The sequence below is a fragment of the Pleurodeles waltl genome, unplaced genomic scaffold (assembly GCF_031143425.1).
Source record: "Pleurodeles waltl isolate 20211129_DDA unplaced genomic scaffold, aPleWal1.hap1.20221129 scaffold_357, whole genome shotgun sequence".
Classification (NCBI taxonomy): Eukaryota; Metazoa; Chordata; class Amphibia; order Caudata; family Salamandridae; genus Pleurodeles; species Pleurodeles waltl.
The window spans coordinates 65,264-84,035 of NW_027150063.1; the positions used below are offsets into that span (position 1 = coordinate 65,264).

At 43.4% G+C, this 18,772-nt stretch overlaps 4 non-coding genes across 4 annotated transcripts; all 4 read right to left on the minus strand.

The window, feature by feature from the left end:
• Window positions 1–2,746: 2,746 nt before the first annotated feature.
• Window positions 2,747–2,820, minus strand: TRNAI-AAU (transfer RNA isoleucine (anticodon AAU)). The gene has a single exon. It is a non-coding gene; the product is annotated as a tRNA-Ile (tRNA).
• A 7,257-nt stretch (window positions 2,821–10,077) lies between these two features.
• TRNAI-AAU (transfer RNA isoleucine (anticodon AAU)) lies at window positions 10,078–10,151 on the minus strand. The gene has a single exon. It is a non-coding gene; the product is annotated as a tRNA-Ile (tRNA).
• Window positions 10,152–13,742: 3,591 nt separating this feature from the next.
• Window positions 13,743–13,816, minus strand: TRNAI-AAU (transfer RNA isoleucine (anticodon AAU)). Its single transcript has one exon. It is a non-coding gene; the product is annotated as a tRNA-Ile (tRNA).
• A 3,591-nt stretch (window positions 13,817–17,407) lies between these two features.
• Window positions 17,408–17,481, minus strand: TRNAI-AAU (transfer RNA isoleucine (anticodon AAU)). The gene has a single exon. It is a non-coding gene; the product is annotated as a tRNA-Ile (tRNA).
• Window positions 17,482–18,772: the final 1,291 nt, after the last annotated feature.

Consider the following 18,772-nt stretch of genomic DNA (forward strand, 5'->3'; position numbering starts at 1 on the left):
AGACCACTGGTCTAAGTGGACACTAATATACCTGGATGCTCCTGAATCCTCGCAACAGATGCCAGCAAACCTGGCTGGAGAGCTACTGTGTTGGACTGATCCTGTTGATTCAAGTGGTCTCTCCTAGAGAGTCGGAGGTCATGGAAATAGATGGAGTTGATGGTAATCTACAGGGCTTTGAAGTTTTCCCATCATCATCTGTCTCAAAAAAATGTGCTAGTAAAGACAGAGAATAAGGTAGCTGTCTTTTACATTAACCAACAGTGAAGCATGCATTCAAAATCCCTCAATGCAATAGCAGAACAATTGGGTTATTGGGCTGAAATCAACCTGTTGCACACGTCGGCAGTACACATCAAGGGCACCGACAATGTGATGGCAGACAGCTGGAGGTTTCCAAATTTGCTGGAGTTGACGTTATCCAGGTCGTTGTTTTGAGAGATATGCCGAGAGTTTGTGAAACCCTTTCTGGATCTCTTTTCAAACAAGGACAATGCTCATCTTTGTCGATTCTGATCCAGGCTTCCGGAACAAGGAGCCTAGGTAGTGGACGTATTGGTGATAAAGTGGCTGAGAAGTCTCCTTTATACATTCCCCCACTTTTTATTGATCCAGATGGTTCTCTTCAAGTCTCAGCAGGGGGGAGGGAACTTTATTCTTGTGGGCCCTTATTGGCCAGAGATGTCATGGTTTCCTCTTCTGAACCCCTGGCTGTTCTACCTCCTTGAGTACTGCTCAAGTGTGTCTCTGTCAGAACGTCATCCCTGACCCTCTTGCTCCAACTCACTCTATCGCTTTGGAGGTTGAGAAGTCTGGACTGCTAGCAAAGGGTCTTTCCTCTTCCTTAGTGGAGTTAATTCAGCACTCCAGCAGGCCTTCTACTTCGAAGTCTTACTCAAAGAACTGGAAGTCTTTTGAGACGTGATGTTCTGCTCATGATCTTTTGGCACCTACCTGTAGTTTGTCTGCTATTTTGCATTTTCTTCTGAATGGGTTTCACTTGAATCTCTTTCCACTCTGAAAGCTCATTGCTTTGCGATAAAGGTTTTTAGGGACTTTTCTGTACCTTCGTCGATGTTACAATCTTTGGTGTCTAGACTGTTCTGATCTTTTGTCAATTGTAAGACCAGTTGAAAAATCCCTTTTCTACAACTCAGAATCTTCCTACTCTTTTATAGGCTTTGCAATTTTATCCCTTTGAGGATCTGGATACTGTAGACATAAAGATTGTTTCCTATAAAGTTATTTTCCTATTTCCTATCACCTTGCTGAGAACAATTGGGGATCTGGGAGCCTTAAAATGCTGTCCTCTCTTCATTTGATACTTTGGAAGATGGGGTAACTTTAAGGCCTAGCCTTACCTTTGCTGCAAAGGTTAAGTCTATTTTTGATAGATCTTAGGAAATAATTCTTCCTTCTTTCATTCCCTCTCCTTCCTCTCCGGAGGAACATTTGCTGAATACACTTGATGTTTAAAGAGCTCTTTTCATTCATGTCACCAGGCCTCTGCAGTTCAGGAAAACCGACTCCTTGTTTGTGACTTTTGGACAGCCTGGAAAAGACTAGAAGGTGACTTTTATGACTCTGAGTAGGTGGATTAAGTTGTCAATTTTTCTGGCTTTGCAAGGCTTTTTAGAAAATCTTCCAGGTCAGGGATGGTCTACGAGAGGAATGGCCACCTCCTGGGTTGAATTCCAGTGAGTAACATTCTAGGAAATTCCTCGGGTGGTTACTTGGGCCTCAGGGCATACATTTGTCAAGCATTATCGCTTAATACATTTTCTGTTTTGCATTTGAGTACCAATGTTTTGAACTCTGCATTACCCTTAGTCCATCTTGTCTTTGTCACAAACATTACATCCTGCCCACCTTCCCATCAGTCCTTTGGCAAGGGCTTGGCACCCAGGTTGGGTGCATGGGGCTAGCATTTAAGGATCCTCCTGTCCTTTCTTCCTGTTGGAAGGTGACATCACCTTACTTTGTAATGACTGTCACAAGGACGCAATGGACTAAGGCTAATGAAGATTACCAATAAGTAACCAACGCATCACCACTCTTTCTGAATGTGCGTGGCTCATTCCGCAGGACTAGTTCTTTGTATGATTCCTGGATTTTCAGAAGCCCTTTGATGGCAGCACCCCCACACTGAAAATTGTTTCAGCACCACTGTACAAGGGTCAGTTGTCATGCTCATCTGCGGCGTAAATTTGCATTGAAGTAGTCTAACTTCCCAGGCCTTGTCTTTTGCTCAATTTGCCTTTGTGAGTTTTCTCTCAATCACTGTCGACTTCCTTTGATCTTTCTTTCTTCTTTCACTTCACCTTCGCCTTCAGTGTATCTTTCGTCCCTCTTAAGAGACACACCCCCTTGTAGCCACTTCTATACTTCTGTCACCGAATTATTTTCCTATCCTTTCCCCTGAAACGTTGCTGATCCTAGCTATAGCATCACTATCCAGAATCTGTTCACCTGAGTTATGTTCCTCTTATCCCCACGCATCTAATAATCAGCTCTTGGTCTCCCTCCACCTCTCACGAGACATAGTCTGAGGCAGTGTCTCCATCTTGGAGAGACAATCCCTTGCACTTGTGTTGTTCTACTGGCGCTGCGGCTTGAGCTTTGGTCAGCAGTGGCAAAAGAAGGACTAATGGAAAGTGAACGTATACTGGAGCAACAGAGTGTATGGATTTATAAGAGCTTGATTAAATGAGAAAAAAAGAGTTTAGTTGAGAGAAAAAATGCAACCTGGCCTGTACGGGGATCGAACCCACGACCTTGGCGTTATTAGCACCACACTCTAACCAACTAAGCTAACCAGCCATGAGTACTAAAGATATCCTTTTTCCATGTAATGCAGATAGATAGAAGAGTTGGTCTCACTATCGCAATTCCTTCATACTTTTCTCCTTCCGCCCCCTGTCTGGATTACAATAACAAGAGCTGTGGAGTGCTGCACGCCAGCCTCAGTGCCTCTTCTTTCACTCAATCTCACTGTGTGCTGTGATATCTTTGTAACATCGCTTGTTGCCGGAAAAAAAGGAAAGGAGGGATAGTATTTTTATTCTTTTACAACAAAACCCAAAATGCATCGGCTTGCTTGGTCATTAAGTTTACAAGGCCAGCTGCTTTTGAGATATTATAATTATAGTGGTTATTCGGCGTTGGAGGTAAGAGAGTTTTTTTTAGGTCTGGCCGTTCCTTCTGCTTCAAATTACTTGAGCTCATGTCAACAAAGTAACAACAAAACATAGCCAACGGTTCGTTGCTCAAGGCTTCCCTACTGCACCTTCCCATGTCTCTCCTGCCGACCACAGTGCAGGAAATCTGAGTTTGCATTTGCGCGAAGAGACGTACAACACAAGAAGGCGCGCTTTCGTGCGCTGGACACCACCCGGCCTGTGCATTCCTCACTGTCGTGAGATCAGTTTACTCAGCAGAGCATGACGCTGCAATTGGTTAGTTGGGCAGGCCTGACCAGAATAGTATATTTGGGGTCATGTATTTGATTGCATTTTTAAAACAGTAACAGAACTTAACTGCAATGTTTAAATAGGTCTAGACATATTTAAACAGTGTCAATTTAATAGAAGAATTGTGGACAATTCAGAGGGGAGGCACCAATGTTTTTTTTTCCCATTGGGTGGATGCGGCATTAAAGAGTTTGAAGACCACTGGTCTAAGTGGACACTAATACACCTGGATGCTCCTGAATTCCTCGCAACAGATGCCAGCAAACCTGGCTGGAGAGCTACTGTGTTGGACTGATCCTGTCGATTCAAGTGGTCTTTCCTAGAGAGTCAGAGGTCATGGAAATAGATGGAGTTGATGGTAATCTTCAGGGCTTTGAAGGTTTCCCATCATCATCTGTCTCAAAAAAATGTGCTAGTAAAGACAGAGAATAAGGTAGCTGTCTTTTACATTAACCAACAGTGAAGCATGCATTCAAAATCCCTCAATGCAATAGCAGAACAATTGGGTTATTGGGCAGAGATCAACCTGTTGCACACGTCGGCAGTACACATCAAGGGCACCGACAATGTGATGGCAGACAGCTGGAGGTTTCCAAATTTGCTGGAGTTGACGTTATCCAGGTCGTTGTTTTGAGAGATATGCCGAGAGTTTGTGAAACCCTTTCTGGATCTCTTTTCAAACAAGGACAATGCTCATCTTTGTCGATTCTGATCCAGGCTTCCGGAACAAGGAGCCTAGGTAGTGGACGTATTGGTGATAAAGTGGCTGAGAAGTCTCCTTTATACATTCCCCCACTTTTTATTGATCCAGATGGTTCTCTTCAGGTCTCAGCAGGGGGAGGGAACTTTATTCTTGTGGGCCCTTATTGGCCAGAGATGTCATGGTTTCCTCTTCTGAACCCCTGGCTCTTCTACCTCCTTGGGTACTGCTCAAGTGTGTCTCTCTCAGAACGTCATCCCTGACCTTCTTGCTCCAACTCACTCTATCGCTTTGGAGGTTGAGAAGTATGGACTGCTAGCAAAGGGTCTTTCCTCTTCCTTAGTGGAGTTAATTCAGCACTCCAGCAGGCCTTCTACTTCGAAGTCTTACTCAAAGAACTGGAAGTCTTTTGAGACGTGATGTTCTGCTCATGATCTTTTGGCACCTACCTGTAGTTTGTCTGCTATTTTGCATTTTCTTCTGAATGGGTTTCACTTGAATCTCTTTCCACACTGAAAGCTCATTGCTTTGCGATAAAGGTTTTTAGGGACTTTTCTGTACCTTCGAAGATGTTACAATCTTTGGTGTCTAGACTGTTCTGATCTTTTGTCAATTGTAAGACCAGTTGAAAAATCCCTTTTCTCCAACTCAGAATCTTCCTACTCTTTTATAGGCTTTGCAATTTTATCTCTTTGAGGATCTGGATACTGTAGACATAAAGATTGTTTCCTATAAAGTTATTTTCCTATTTCCTATCACCTTGCTGAGAACAATTGGGGAGCTGGGAGCCTTAAAATGCTGTCCTCTCTTCATTTGATACTTTGGAAGATGGGGTAACTTTAAGGCCTAGCCTTACCTTTGCTGCAAAGGTTAAGTCTATTTTTGATAGATCTTAGGAAATAATTCTTCCTTCTTTCATTCCCTCTCCTTCCTCTCCGGAGGAATATTTTCTGAATACACTTGATGTTTAAAGATCTCTTTTCATTTATGTCACCAGGCCTCTGCAGTTCAGGAAAACCGACTCCTTGTTTGTGACTTTTGGACAGCCTGGAAAAGACAAGAAGGTCACTTTTATGACTCTGAGTAGGTGGATTAAGTTGTCAATTTTTCTGGCTTTGCAAGGCTTTTTAGAATATCTTCCAGTTCAGGGATGGTCTACGAGAGGAATGGCCACCTCCTGGGTTGAATTCCAGTGAGTAACAATCTAGGAAATTCCTAGGGTGGCTACTTGGTCCTCAGAGCATACATTTGTCAAGCATTATGGCTTAATAATTTTTCTGTTTTGCATTTGAGTACCAATGTTTTGAACTCTGCCTTACCCTTAGTCCATCTTGTCTTTGTCACAAACATTACATCCTGCCCACCTTCCCATCAGTCCTTTGGCAAGGGCTTGGCACCCAGGTTGGGTGCATGGGGCTAGCATTTAAGGATCCTCCTGTTCTTTCTTCCTGTTGGAAGGTGACATCACCTTACTTTGTAATGACTGTCACAAGGACGCAATGGACTAAGGCTAATGAAGATTACCAATAAGTAACCAACGCATCACCACTCTTTCTGAATGTGCGTGGCTCATTCCGCAGGACTAGTTCTTTGTATGATTCCTGGATTTTCAGAAGCCCTTTGATGGCAGCACCCCCACACTGAAAATTGTTTCAGCACCACTGTACAAGGGTCAGTTGTCATGCTCATCTGCGGTGTAAATTTGCATTGAAGTAGTCTAACTCCCCAGGCCTTGTCTTTTGCTCAATTTGCCTTTGTGAGTTTTCTCTCAATCACTGTCGACTTCCTTTGATCTTTCTTTCTTCTTTCACTTCACCTTCGCCTTCAGTGTATCTTTCGGCCCTCTTAAGAGACACACCCCCTTGTAGCCACTTCTATACTTCTGTCACCTAATTATTTTCCTATCCTTTCCCCTGTAACGTTGCCGATCCTAGCTATAGCATCACTATCCAGAATCTGTTCACCTGAGTTATGTTCCTCTTATCCCCACGCATCTAATAATCAGCTCTTGGTCTCCCTCCACCTCTCACGAGACATAGTCTGAGGCAGTGTCTCCATCTTGGAGAGACAATCCCTTGCACTTGTGTTGTTCTACTGGCGCTGCCGGCTTGAGCTTTGGTCAGCAGTGGCAAAAGAAGGACTAATGGAAAGTGAACGTATACTGGAGCAACAGAGTGTATGGATTTATAAGAGCTTGATTAAATGATAAAAAAAGAGTTTAGTTGAGAGAAAAAATGCAACCTGGCCCTTACGGGGATCGAACCCGCGACCTTGGCATTATTAGCACCACGCTCTAACCAACTGAGCTAACCGGCCATGAGTACTACCGATATCCTTTTTCCATGAAATGCAGATAGATAGAAGAGGTGGTCTTACTATCGCAATTCCTTCATACTTTTCTCCTTCCGCCCCCTGTCTTTATTACAATAACAAGAGCTGTGGAGTGCTGCACGCCAGCCTCAGTGCCTCTTCTTTCAGTCAATCTCACTGTGTGCTGTGATATCTTTGTAACATCGCTTGTTGCCGGAAAAAAAGGAAAGGATGGATAGTATTTTTATTCTTTTACAACAAAACCCAAAATGCATCGGCTTGCTTGCTCATTAAGTTTACAAGGCCTGCTGCTTTTGAGATATTATAATTATAGTGGTTATTCGGCGTTGGAGGTAAGAGAGTTTTTTTTAGGTCTGGCCGTTGCTTCTGCTTCAAATTACTTGAGCTCTTGTCAACAAAGTAACAACAAAACATAGCCAACGGTTCGTTGCTCAAGCCTTTCCTACTGCGCCTTCCCATGTCTCTCCTGCCGACCACAGTGCAGGAAATCTGAGTTTGCATTTGCGCGAAGAGACGTACAACACAAGAAGGCGCGCTTTCGTGCGCCGGGCACCACCCGGCCTGTGCATTCCTCACTGTCGTGAGATCAGTTTACTCAGCAGAGCATGACGCTGCAATTGGTTAGTAGGGCAGGCCTGACCAGAATAGTATATTTGGGGTCATGTATTTGATTGCATTTTTAAAACAGTAACAGAACTTAACTGCAATGTTTAAATAGGTCTAGACATATTTAAACAGTGTCAATTTAATAGAAGAATTGTGGACAATTCAGAGGGGAGGCACCAATGTTTTTTTTCCCATTGGGTGGATGCGGCATTAAAGAGTTTGAAGACCACTGGTCTAAGTGGACACTAATACACCTGGATGCTCCTGAATTCCTCGCAACAGATGCCAGCAAACCTGGCTGGAGAGCTACTGTGTTGGACTGATCCTGTCGATTCAAGTGGTCTTTCCTAGAGAGTCGGAGGTCATGGAAATAGATGGAGTTGATGGTAATCTTCAGGGCTTTGAAGTTTTCCCATCATCATCTGTCTCAAAAAAATGTGCTAGTAAAGACAGAGAATAAGGTAGCTGTCTTTTACATTAACAAACAGTGAAGCATGCATTCAAAATCCCTCAATGCAATAGGAGAACAATTGGGTTATTGGGCAGAGATCAACCTGTTGCACACGTCGGCAGTACACATCAAGGGCACCGACAATGTGATGGCAGACAGCTGGAGGTTTCCAAATTTGCTGGAGTTGACGTTATCCAGGTCGTTGTTTTGAGAGATATGCCGAGAGTTTGTGAAACCCTTTCTGGATCTCTTTTCAAACAAGGACAATGCTCATCTTTGTCGATTCTGATCCAGGCTTCCGGAACAAGGAGCCTAGGCAGTGGACGTATTGGTGATAAAGTGGCTGAGAAGTCTCCTTTATACATTCCCCCACTTTTTATTGATCCAGATGGTTCTCTTCAAGTCTCAGCAGGGGCGAGTGAACTTTATTCTTCTGGGCCCTTATTGGCCAGAGATGTCATGGTTTCCTCTTCTGAACCCTGGCTCTTCTACCTCATTGGGTACTGCTCAAGTGTGTCTCTCTCAGAACGTCGTCCCTGACCTTCTTGCTCCAACTCACTCTATCGCTTTGGAGGTTGAGAAGTCTGGACTGCTAGCAAAGGGTCTTTCCTCTTCCTTAGTGGAGTTAATTCAGCACTCCAGCAGGCCTTCTACTTCGAAGTCTTACTCAAAGAACTGGAAGTCTTTTGAGACGTGATGTTCTGCTCATGATCTTTTGGCACCTACCTGTAGTTTGTCTGCTATTTTGCATTTTCTTCTGAATGGGTTTCACTTGAATCTCGTTCCACTCTGAAAGCTCATTGCTTTGCGATAAAGGTTTTTAGGGACTTTTCTGTACCTTCGAAGATGTTACAATCTTTGGTGTCTAGACTGTTCTGATCTTTTGTCAATTGTAAGACCAGTTGAAAAATCCCTTTTCTCCAACTCAGAATCTTCCTACTCTTTTATAGGCTTTGTAATTTTATCTCTTTGAGGATCTGGATACTGTAGACATAAAGATTGTTTCCTATAAAGTTATTTTCCTATTTCCTATCACCTTGCTGAGAACAATTGGTGAGCTGGGAGCCTTAAAATGCTGTCCTCTCTTCATTTGATACTTTGGAAGATGGGGTAACTTTAAGGCCTAGCCTTACCTTTGCTGCAAAGGTTAAGTCTATTTTTGATAGATCTTAGGAAATAATTCTTCCTTCTTTCATTCCCTCTCCTTCCTCTCCGGAGGAACATTTGCTTAGTACCCTTGATGTTTAAAGAGCTCTTTTCATTTATGTCACCAGCCCTCTGCAGTTCAGGAAAACCGACTCCTTGTTTGTGACTTTTGGACAGCCTGGAAAAGACAAGAAGGTGACTTTTATGACTCTGAGTAGGTGGATTAAGTTGTCAATTTTTCTGGCTTTGCAAGGCTTTTTAGAATATCTTCCAGTTCAGGGATGGTCTACGAGAGGAATGGCCACCTCCTGGGTTGAATTCCAGTGAGTAACAATCTAGGAAATTCCTAGGGTGGCTACTTGGTCCTCAGAGCATACATTTGTCAAGCATTATGGCTTAATAATTTTTCTGTTTTGCATTTGAGTACCAATGTTTTGAACTCTGCATTACCCTTAGTCCATCTTGTCTTTGTCACAAACATTACATCCTGCCCACCTTCACATCAGTCCTTTGGCAAGGGCTTGGCACCCAGGTTGGGTGCATGGGGCTAGCATTTAAGGATCTTCCTGTTCTTTCTTCCTGTTGGAAGGTGACATCACCTTACTTTGTAATGACTGTCACAAGGACGCAATGGACTAAGGCTAATGAAGATTACCAATAAGTAACCAACGCATCACCACTCTTTCTGAATGTGCGTGGCTCATTCCGCAGGACTTGTTCTTTGTATAATTCCTGGATTTTCAGAAGCCCTTTGATGGCAGCACCCCCACACTGAAAATTGTTTCAGCACCACTGTACAAGGGTCAGTTGTCATGCTCATCTGCGGCGTAAATTTGCATTGAAGTAGTCTAACTCCCCAGGCCTTGTCTTTTGCTCAATTTGCCTTTGTGAGTTTTCTCTCAATCACTGTCTACTTCCTTTGATCTTTCCTTCTTCTTTCACTTCACCTTCGCCTTCAGTGTATCTTTCGGCCCTCTTAAGAGACACACCCCCTTGTAGCCACTTCTATACTTCTGTCACCTAATTATTTTCCTATTCTTTGCCCTGTAACGTTGCTGATCCTAGCTATAGCATCACTATCCAGAATCTGTTCACCTGAGTTATGTTCCTCTTATCCCCACGCATCTAATAATCAGCTCTTGGTCTCCCTCCACCTCTCACGAGACATAGTCTGAGGCAGTGTTTCCATCTTGGAGAGACAATCCCTTGCACTTGTGTTGTTCTACTGGCACTGCCGGCTTGAGCTTTGGTCAGCAGTGGCAAAAGAAGGACTAATGGAAAGTGAACGTATACTGGAGCAACAGAGTGTATGGATTTATAAGAGCTTGATTAAATGAGAAAAAAAGAGTTTAGTTGAGAGAAAAAATGCAACCTGGCCCATAAGGGGATCGAACCCGCGACCTTGGCGTTATTAGCACCACGCTCTAACCAACTGAGCTAACCGGCCATGAGTACTAAATATCTCCTTTTTCTATGTAATGCAGATAGATAGAAGAGTTGGTCTCACGATCGCAATTCCTTCATACTTTTCTCCTTCCGCCCCCTGTCTGGATTACAATAACAAGAGCTGTGGAGTGCTGCACGCCAGCCTCAGTGCCTCTTCTTTCACTCAATCTCACTGTGTGCTGTGATATCTTTGTGAAATCGCTTGTTGCCGGAAAAAAAGGAAAGGATGGATAGTATTTTTATTCTTTTACAACAAAACCCAAAATGCATCGGCTTGCTTGCTCATTAAGTTTACAAGGCCAGCTGCTTTTGAGATATTATAATTATAGTGGTTATTCGGCGTTGGAGGTAAGAGTGTTTTTTTTAGGTCTGGCCGTTCCTTCTGCTTCAAATTACTTGAGCTCATATCAACAAAGTAACAACAAAACATAGCCAACGGCTCGTTGCTCAATCCTTCGCTACTGCGCCTTCCCATGTCTCTCCTGCCGACCACAGTGCAGGAAATCTGAGTTTGCATTTGCGCGAAGAGACGTACAACACAAGAAGGCGCGCTTTTGTGCGCCGGGCACCACCCGGCCTGTGCATTCCTCACTGTCGTGAGATCAGTTTACTCAGCAGAGCATAACGCTGCAATTGGTTAGTAGGGCAGGCCTGACCAGAATAGTATATTTGGGGTCATGTATTTGATTGCATTTTTAAAACAGTAACAGATCTTAACTGCAATGTTTAAATAGGTCTAGACATATTTAAACAGTGTCAATTTAATAGAAGAATTGTGGACAATTCAGAGGGGAGGCACCAATGTTTTTTTTCCCATTGGGTGGATGCGGCATTAAAGAGTTTGAAGACCACTGATCTAAGTGGACACTAATACACCTGGATGCTCCTGAATTCCTCGCAACAGATGCCAGCAAACCTTGCTGGAGAGCTACTGTGTTGGACTGATCCTGTCGATTCAAGTGGTCTTTCCTAGAGAGTCGGAGGTCATGGAAATAGATGGAGTTGATGGTAATCTTCAGGGCTTTGAAGTTTTCCCATCATCATCTGTCACAAAAAAATGTGCTAGTAAAGACAGAGAATAAAGTAGCTGTCTTTTACATTAACCAACAGTGAAGCATGCATTCAAAATCCCTCAATGCAATAGCTGAACAATTGGGTTATTGGGCAGAGATCAACCTGTTGCACACGTCGGCAGTACACATCAAGGGCACCGACAATGTGATGGCAGACAGCTGGAGGTTTCCAAATTTGCTGGAGTTGACGTTATCCAGGTCGTTGTTTTGAGAGATATGCTGAGAGTTTGTGAAACCCTTTCTGGATCTCTTTTCAAACAAGGACAATGCTCATCTTTGTCGATTCTGATCCAGGCTTCCGGAACAAGGAGCCTAGGTAGTGGACGTATTGGTGATAAAGTGGCTGAGAAGTCTCCTTTATACATTCCCCCACTTTTTATTGATCCAGATGGTTCTCTTCAAGTCTCAGCAGGGGTGAGGGAACTTTATTCTTGTGGGCCCTTATTGGCCAGAGATGTCATGGTTTCCTCTTCTGAACCCCTGGCTCTTCTACCTCCTTGGGTACTGCTCAAGTGTGTCTCTCTCAGAACGTCGTCCCTGACCTTCTTGCTCCAACTCACTCTATCGCTTCGGAGGTTGAGAAGTCTGGACTGCTAGCAAAGGGTCTTTCCTCTTCCTTAGTGGAGTTAATTCAGCACTCCAGCAGGCCTTCTACTTCGAAGTCTTACTCAAAGAACTGGAAGTCTTTTGAGACGTGATGTTCTGCTCATGATCTTTTGGCACCTACCTGTAGTTTGTCTGCTATTTTGCATTTTCTTCTGAATGGGTTTCACTTGAATCTCTTTCCAATCTGAAAGCTCATTGCTTTGCGATAAAGGTTTTTAGGGACTTTTCTGTACCTTCGTCGATGTTACAGTCTTTGGTGTCTAGACTGTTCAGATCTTTTGTCAATTGTAAGACCAGTTGAAAAATCCTTTTCTCCAACTCAGAATCTTCCTACTCTTTTATAGGCTTTGCAATTGTATCTCTTTGAGGATCTGGATACTGTAGACCTAAAGATTGTTTCCTATAAAGTTATTTTCCTATTTCCTGTCACCTTGCTGAGAACAATTGGTGAGCTGGGAGCCTTAAAATGCTGTCCTCTCTTCATTTGATACTTTGGAAGATGGGGTAACTTTAAGGCCTAGCCTTACCTTTGCTGCAAATGTTAAGTCTATTTTTGATAGATCTTAGGAAATAATTCTTCCTTCTTTCATTCCCTCTCCTTCCTCTCCGGAGGAACATTTTCTGAATACACTTGATGTTTAAAGAGCTCTTTTCATTTATGTCACTAGGCCTCTGCAGTTCAGGAAAACCGACTCCTTGTTAGTGACTTTTGGACAGCCTGGAAAAGACAAGAAGGTGACTTTTATGACTCTGAGTAGGTGGATTAAGTTGTCAATTTTTCTGGCTTTGCAAGGCTTTTTAGAATATCTTCCAGTTCAGGGATGGTCTACGAGAGGAATGGCCACCTCCTGGGTTGAATTCCAGTGAGTAACAATCTAGGAAATTCCTAGGGTGGCTACTTGGTCCTCAGATCATACATTTGTCAAGCATTAGGGCTTAATAATTTTTCTGTTTTGCATTTGATTACCAATGTTTTGAACTCTGCATTACCATTAGTCCATCTTGTCTTTGTCACAAACATTACATCCTGCCCACCTTCCCATCAGTCCTTTGGCAAGGGCTTGGCACCCAGGTTGGGTGCATGGGGCTAGCATTTAAGGAGCCTCCTGTTCTTTCTTCCTGTTGGAAGGTGACATCACCTTACTTTGTAATGACTGTCACAAGGACGCAATGGACTAAGGCTAATGAAGATTACCAATAAGTAACCAACGCATCACCATTCTTTCTGAATGTGCGTGGCTCATTCCGCAGGACTTGTTCTTTGTATGATTCCTGGATTTTCAGAAGCCCTTTGATGGCAGCACCCCCACACTGAAAATTGTTTCAGCACCACTGTACAAGGGTCAGTTGTCATGCTCATCTGCGACGTAAATTTGCATTGAAGTAGTCTAACTCCCCAGGCCTTGTCTTTTGCTCAATTTGCCTTTGTGAGTTTTCTCTCAATCACTGTCGACTTCCTTTGATCTTTCTTTCTTCTTTTACTTCACCTTCGCCTTCAGTGTATCTTTTGGCCCTCTTAAGAGACACACCCCCTTGTAGCCACTTCTATACTTCTGTCACCTAATTATTTTCCTATCCTTTCCCCTGTAACGTTGCCGATCCTAGCTATAGCATCACTATCCAGAATCTGTTCAACTGAGTTATGTTCCTCTTATCCCCACGCATCTAATAATCAGCTCTTGGTCTCCCTCCACCTCTCACGAGACATAGTCTGAGGCAGTGTCTCCATCTTGGAGAGACAATCCCTTGCACTTGTGTTGTTCTACTGGCGCTGCCTGCTTGAGCTTTGGTCAGCAGTGGCAAAAGAAGGACTAATGGAAAGTGAACGTATACTGGAGCAACAGAGTGTATGGATTTCTAAGAGCTTGATTAAATGAGAAAAAAAGAGTTTAGTTGAGAGAAAAAATGCAACCTGGCCTGTACGGGAATCGAACCCGCGACCTTGGTGTTATTAGCACCACGCTCTAACCAACTGAGCTAACCGACCATGAGTACTACAGTTATCCTTTTTCCATGAAATGCAGATAGATAGAAGAGTTGGTCTCACTATCGCAATTCCTTCATACTTTTCTCCTTCCGCCCCCTGTCTGGATTACAATAACAAGAGCTGTGGAGTGCTGCACGCCAGCCTCAGTGCCTCTTCTTTCACTCAATCTCACTGTGTGCTGTGATATCTTTGTAACATCGCTTGTTGCCGGAAAAAAAGGAAAGGATGGATAGTATTTTTATTCTTTTACAACAAAACCCAAAATGCATCGGCTTGCTTGCTCATTAAGTTTACAAGGCCTGCTGCTTTTGAGATATTATAATTATAGTAGTTATTCGGCGTTGGAGGTAAGAGAGTTTTTTTTAGGTCTGGCCGTTGCTTCTGCTTCAAATTACTTGAGCTCTTGTCAACAAAGTAACAACAAAACATAGCCAACGGTTCGTTGCTCAAGCCTTTCCTACTGCGCCTTCCCATGTCTCTCCTGCCGACCACAGTGCAGGAAATCTGAGGTTGCATTTGCGCGAAGAGACGTACAACACAAGAAGGCGCGCTTTCGTGCGCCGGGCACCACCCGGCCTGTGCATTCCTCACTGTCGTGAGATCAGTTTACTCAGCAGAGCATGACGCTGCAATTGGTTAGTAGGGCAGGCCTGACCAGAATAGTATATTTGCGGTCATGTATTTGATTGCATTTTTAAAACAGTAACAGAACTTAACTGCAATGTTTAAATAGGTCTAGACATATTTAAACAGTGTCAATTTAATAGAAGAATTGTGGACAATTCAGAGGGGAGGCACCAATGTTTTTTTTCCCATTGGGTGGATGCGGCATTAAAGAGTTTGAAGACCACTGGTCTAAGTGGAAACTAATACACCTGGATGCTCCTGAATTCTTCGCAACAGATGCCAGCAAACCTGGCTGGAGAGCTACTGTGTTGGACTGATCCTGTCGATTCAAGTGGTCTTTCCTAGAGAGTCGGAGGTCATGGAAATAGATGGAGTTGATGGTAATCTTCAGGGCTTTGAAGTTTTCCCATCATCATCTGTCTCAAAAAAATGTGCTAGTAAAGACAGAGAATAAGGTAGCTGTCTTTTACATTAACCATCAGTGAAGCATGCATTCAAAATCCCTCAATGCAATAGCAGAACAATTGGGTTATTGGGCAGAGATCAACCTGTTGCACACATCGGCAGTACACATCAAGGGCACCGACAATGTGATGGGAGACAGCTGGAGGTTTCCAAATTTGCTGGAGTTGACATTATCCAGGTCGTTGTTTTGAGAGATATGCCGAGAGTTTGTGAAACCCTTTCTGGATCTCTTTTCAAACAAGGACAATGCTCATCTTTGTCGATTCTGATCCAGGCTTCCGGAACAAGGAGCCTAGGTAGTGGACGTATTGGTGATAAAGTGGCTGAGAAGTCTCCTTTATACATTCCCCCACTTTTTATTGATCCAGATGGTTCTCTTCAAGTCTCAGCAGGGGTGAGGGAACTTTATTCTTGTGGGCCCTTATTGGCCAGAGATGTCATGGTTTCCTCTTCTGAACCCTGGCTCTTCTACCTCATTGGGTACTGCTCAAGTGTGTCTCTCTCAGAACGTCGTCCCTGACCTTCTTGCTCCAACTCACTCTATCGCTTTGGAGGTTGAGGAGTCTGGACTGCTAGCATAGGGTCTTTCCTCTTCCTTAGTGGAGATAATTCAGCACTCCAGCAGGCCTTCTACTTCGAAGTCTTACTCAAAGAACTGGAAGTCTTTTGAGACGTGATGTTCTGCTCATGATCTTTTGGCACCTACCTGTAGTTTGTCTGCTATTTTGCATTTTCTTCTGAATGGGTTTCACTTGAATCTCTTTCCACTCTGAAAGCTCATTGCTTTGCGATAAAGGTTTTTAGGGACTTTTCTGTACCTTCGAAGATGTTACAATCTTTGGTGTCTAGAGTGTTCTAATCTTTTGTCAATTGTAAGACCAGTTGAAAAATCCCTTTTCTCCAACTCAGAATCTTCCTACTCATTTATAGGCTTTACAATTTTATCTCTCTGAGGATCTGGATACTGTAGACATAAAGATTGTTTCCTATAAAGTTATTTTCCTATTTCCTATCACCTTGCTGAGAACAATTGGGGAGCTGGGAGCCTTAAAATGCTGTCCTCTCTTCATTTGATACTTTGGAAGATGGGGTAACTTTAAGGCCTAGCCTTACCTTTGCTGCAAAGGTTAAGTCTATTTTTGATAGATCTTATCAAATAATTCTTCCTTCTTTCATTCCCTCTCCTTCCTCTCCGGAGGAACATTTTCTGAATACACTTGATGTTTAAAGAGCTCTTTTCATTTATGTCACCAGGCCTCTGCAGTTCAGGAAAACCGACTCCTTGTTTGTGACTTTTGGACAGCCTGGAAAAGACAAGAAGGTGACTTTTATGACTCTGAGTAGGTGGATTAAGTTGTCAATTTTTCTGGCTTTGCAAGGCTTTTTAGAATATCTTCCAGTTCAGGGTTGGTCTACGAGAGGAATGGCCACCTCCTGGGTTGAATTCCAGTGAGTAACAATCTAGGAAATTCCTAGGGTGGCTACTTTGTCCTCAGATCATTCATTTGTGAACCATTAGGGCTTAATAATTTTTCTGTTTTGCATTAGAGTACCAATGTTTTGAACTCTGCATTACCCTTAGTCCATCTTGTCTTTGTCACAAACATTACATCCTTCCCACCTTCCCATCAGTCCTTTGGCAAGGGCTTGGCACCCAGGTTGGGTGCATGGGGCTAGCATTTAAGGATCCTCCTGTTCTTTCTTCCTGTTGGAAGGTGACATCACCTTACTTTGTAATGACTGTCACAAGGACGCAATGGACTAAGGCTAATGAAGATTACCAATAAGTAACCAACGCATCACCACTCTTTCTGAATGTGCGTGGCTCATTCCGCAGGACTTGTTCTTTGTATAATTCCTGGATTTTCAGAAGCCCTTTGATGGCAGCACCCCCACACTGAAAATTGTTTCAGCACCACTGTACAAGGGTCAGTTGTCATGCTCATATGCGGCGTAAATTTGCATTGAAGTAGTCTAACTCCCCAGGCCTTGTCTTTTGCTCAATTTGCCTTTGTGAGTTTTCTCTCAATCACTGTCGACTTCCTTTGAACTTTCTTTCTTCTTTTACTTCACCTTCGCCTTCAGTGTATCTTTCGGCCCTCTTAAGAGACACACCCCCTTGTAGCCACTTCTATACTTCTGTCACCTAATTATTTTCCTATCCTTTCCCCTGTAACGTTGCTGATCCTAGCTATAGCATCACTATCCAGAATCTGTTCACCTGAGTTATGTTCCTCTTATCCCCACGCATCTAATAATCAGCTCTTGGTCTCCCTCCACCTCTCACGAGACATAGTCTGAGGCAGTGTCTCCATCTTGGAGAGACAATCCCTTGTACTTGTGTTGTTCTACTGGCGCTGCCGGCTTGAGCTTTGGTCAGTAGTGGCAAAAGAAGGACTAATGGAAAGTGAACGTATACTGGAGCAACAGAGTGTATGGATTTATAAGAGCTTGATTAAATGAGAAAAAAAGAGTTTAGTTGAGGGAAAAAATGCAACCTGGCCTGTACGGGGATCGAACCCGCTACCTTGGCGTTATTAGCACCACGCTCTAACCAACTGAGCTAACCAGCCATGAGTACTACAGATATCCTTTTTCCATGAAATGCAGATAGATAGAAGAGTTGGTCTTACTATCGCAATTCCTTCATACTTTTCTCCTTCCGCCCCCTGTCTGGATTACAATAACAAGAGCTGTGGAGTGCTGCACGCCAGCCTCAGTGCCTCTTCTTTCACTCAATCAAACTGTGTGCTGTGATATCTTTGTAACATCGCTTGTTGCCGGAAAAAAAGGAAAGGAGGGATAGTATTTTTATTCTTTTACAACAAAACCCAAAATGCATCCTCTTGCTTGCTCATTAAGTTTACAAGGCCAGCTGCTTTTGAGATATTATAATTATAGTGGTTATTCGGCGTTGGAGGTAAGAGAGTTTTTTTTAGGTCTGGCCGTTCCTTCTGCTTCAAATTACTTGAGCTCATGTCAACAAAGTAACAACAAAACATAGCCAACGGTTCTTTGCTCAAGCCTTCCCTACTGCGCCTTCCCATGTCTCTCCTGCCGACCACAGTGCAGGAAATCTGAGTTTGCATTTGCGCGAAGAGACGTACAACACAAGAAGGCGCGCTTTCGTGCACCGGGCACCACCCGGCCTGTGCATTCCTCACTGTCGTGAGATCAGTTTACTCAGCAGAGCATGACGCTGCAATTGGTTAGTAGGGCAGGCCTGACCAGAATAGTATATTTGGGGTCATGTATTTGATTGCATTTTTAAAACAGTAACAGAACTTAACTGCAATGTTTAAATAGGTCTAGACATATTTAAACAGTGTCAATTTAATAGAAGAATTGTGGACAATTCAGAGGGGAGGCCCCAATGTTTTTATTTCCCATTGGGTGGATGCGGCATTAAAGAGTTTGAAGACCACTGGTCTAAGTGGACACTAATGCAAATGGATGCTCCTGAATTCCTCGCAACAGATGCCAGCAAACCTGGCTGGAGAGCTACTGTGTTGCACTGATCCTGTCGATTCAAGTGGTCTTTCCTACAGAGTCGGAGGTCATGGAAATAGATGGAGTTGATGGTAATCTTCAGGGCTTTGAAGTTTTCCCATCATCATCTGTCTCAAAAAAATGTGCTAGTAAAGACAGAGAATAAGGTAGCTGTCTTTTACATTAACCAACAGTGAAGCATGCATTCAAAATCCCTCAATGCAATAGCAGAACAATTGGGTTATTGGGCAGAGATCAACCTGTTGCACACGTCGGCAGTACACATCAAGGGCACCGACAATGTGATGGCAGACAGCTGGAGGTTTCCAAATTTGCTGGAGTTGAGGTTATCCAGGTGGTTGTTTTGAGAGATAT